Here is a 2,987-nt window from a genome sequence, read left to right as displayed (position 1 = left end):
ATGATAATTACCTAGAATAATGTTTAATATATTTTTTTAAAACTTATTTTTATGTAATTCTAAGTTACTTATTTATTTTTAATTTATATATCTGTTTTTAACTGTTCACTATTTTATTTTAATTTATTACTATTGTTACTTATATCTACGTTTTCATGTATTCATAACTTTGTTTTAATTTTTTTTTAAGTGTGCATACTTCAAGTTTTATCTTTTGATTGTTCTTTAAATTTAAATAAAACTTCTACAATAAATTGAATATAAGTGATGGATCAATCGAAGAGAACAACAGGAGATGAATGCGAGTGAAAATGAAAGGATAAAATAAACATGATTAAAAATTGAACAAAAAAGAACACTCTATTGTGGGTATTGAATTCTAATTTAAAAAAAGGGGAGATGGAGAATTACTAATAGAATAGAAAGAATATTATTATTATTAATAGAATTTTTTTTTAACATATTTATTTTACACCTCCAGATTTACATTGATTGATTTTGTATGCTGTCTTGTTGCAACTCAATATATTTTGGTATCACTGCTTATAAAATTACTCTATACATTATTATTTTAAATAGTATTTGTTCAATTTTTATATTTTTTTCCTTGCTAAGATGTCAGTAATTATGTGAAAAAATTATGGAAATTTCTCAAAAGGAAGAAAAATTTGTTTTTATGTACTTCTTTTTTCAGCTATATATTGATGTGTTGCAATATTTCAATATAATGTTTATTAAAAATTGAGAAATACATTTCTTTTTTTTTCAATTATACTGTTGTGCCATTTTATATGTTTTAGGTTTTGTCCATTTACTCTATGTACAATGTAATATTGTTTGTAATTCTATGTTTGAAAAAAAAATTAGTTATGCCTAACTTTTATTTTTATTTTTTCAGTTTTTATCTGTATGTATTGTTTAGTCTATAGTATTATTTTTAATTGTATGGATGATTAGTTTTTTATTGCTTTTTGATTGTTATCATTATAGCCATATCATTCCATACCTATTTCTGTCATATGGCTGTTATTAATCAAAAAATACCTGTTTCTAATAATTTGTATTTTACGTATATATATATATATTTTTCTTATGGATAAAATAAAGAATTTATTGTGCATATAGATGACAGACTATGTATACATATTGTGTCTAATAAAAAGAAGAATATGGAAACAATTAAATAAAATTTGTTGAATCAAACTGGGCTGTAAATAAATATGAACAAATATTTGTACCATTCACATCTTTGGAGAGGGGTGCAACATATTACACTTTTTTAAAGGTTTACCTTTGATTGTTTTAAAAATAATTCTTATCTAGTACTTTTAAGAAATAGTATATATAATTTGTTCATTTTGCAAATGTATATTTTGTTCAAATGTTATTGTATAACAAGTTAACAAAATACACAGTTGTAGGCCTACCTTCTATGCCATAACCCCTGATGAAGACCTGAAACTCATGTCGAAATGTCGGCATAAAATAAATAAATATTGTTTTGTTTATTTATGTTGTTCTTTGCTAACCGCACCCCCCGTCAAACTGCTCCAATCATTAATCTATGGTCTACTATCTACACCTCCTTATTGTATAATGTCCATTATGATGAGATAATTGAATTGGTTAGTTTTAGAGTAACCAGATAAAAAATTCATTGGTGACAAAATTTATCAGGTGTCCCCTTTGCAACCAGGAAAATATGGTCAGTGGATATTTTAATTATGGAAAATATGGGAGAACTAAGGGAATTTGAGGGATCTTAAATGCTTTTTAAATTTGTGATTTTTTCTAGTTTAACTGTGAATACATGGGAATTGTTAAATGGTGGAAGAAGCAGTGAGGTTAAAGGAAGTAATCAGTTATAAATTATCAAGTAGTTAATGTTATTGATTGGCATTTTGATTTATCAAAAGATCCATATTTGTTAACCTGAGATTTTACTATATTTCCGTTATTATTCCATATTTGTTAACCTGCCATTTTTAGACTCATCAAAATGTAAATAAACAACTTCCCCTCCCTCAAGGTGAAAAAAATAAAATAAAGACAAAATTGAGATATTGAAACTAACCATTGATATATTTCAGGATAAGAGTGTTGTGGACCAATAACTCACAAACAAATAAAACCTTTAAAAAATAGTTAAAGTACCTTTTTGGGCTTTATTACATCCCATTTTTTTAAGAACGCCAGTTTAAAAACATTTTACATACTCGCAAATTTATTATTTTAGCTGGATATTTGTATTGATAATTGGCAAAAGAAAACGTTACAGTGTAAATCACGTAAAAAATTTATACAAATGTAATTAAATATCCAAAAAGTACAATTTTTCTTATTTTTACGAAATGTTATTGATTAATTTCAACAGTCTAAATACGTTTGCGTAACTGACCAATGCGCGCATGCGCTAGGATGAGCTATTTAGATTGGTGCAAATTGGCCTGTGGGCCATCCGTAGCTCAGATGGTTAGTCCTAGGTCTATCGTTCTGAGATCTAAGGGCGGCGCCAGGTCGAATACGGCCTGGGGGTGTTGGCTTTTTTCATTAGGTGGCTGTTCCACAAAATGAAAAACGACCCCCAATATGGTTAGAATAGGTTGGTCACCTGTAGGTAACTAGGCAAGCATCACCTTCGCTGTGGACTGCCTTAAAAAAAGAAAAAAAGCCTGAATTAGTGGTAGAGTGTCGGTATTTGGGGAACAAACCGAAGGCTGTTTGTGCTCTATCTTACCAAACTACGAAATCTTCCTCTATCCAACAGTGCTTTGCGCTGGTTTCAATCGTTCCCAGCTGGTAGTGATTTCTGATAAACCTCCATCAATGACCTCACCTGTGGTACCCCTCAGAGTTCATCGCTATCCCCTACTCTTTTCGCTATCTACATCAATGACCTTCCCATCCTTATCCAACATTCTCAATACCATTTGTATGCAGATGATTTGCAAATTTACCTTTCCTTCCCACCTTCTGACCAATTAGTT

At 29.1% G+C, this 2,987-nt stretch overlaps 1 protein-coding gene across 1 annotated transcript in view; it reads left to right on the top strand.

Annotated features, from left to right (window-relative positions):
- Window positions 1–1,512, top strand: part of LOC106689666 (uncharacterized) — a gene marked incomplete in the record, with an annotated part of 9,512 nt that extends 8,000 nt beyond the window's left edge. Inside the window, 1 exon segment of the mRNA XM_067049688.1 lies at window positions 1–1,512.
- Window positions 1,513–2,987: the final 1,475 nt, after the last annotated feature.

Source organism: Halyomorpha halys, unplaced genomic scaffold, assembly GCF_000696795.3.
Source record: "Halyomorpha halys isolate HHAL.00 unplaced genomic scaffold, Hhal_1.1 Scaffold1425.1, whole genome shotgun sequence".
Lineage (NCBI taxonomy): Eukaryota > Metazoa > Arthropoda > Insecta > Hemiptera > Pentatomidae > Halyomorpha > Halyomorpha halys.
This window is presented reverse-complemented; position numbering and strand designations above follow the sequence as displayed.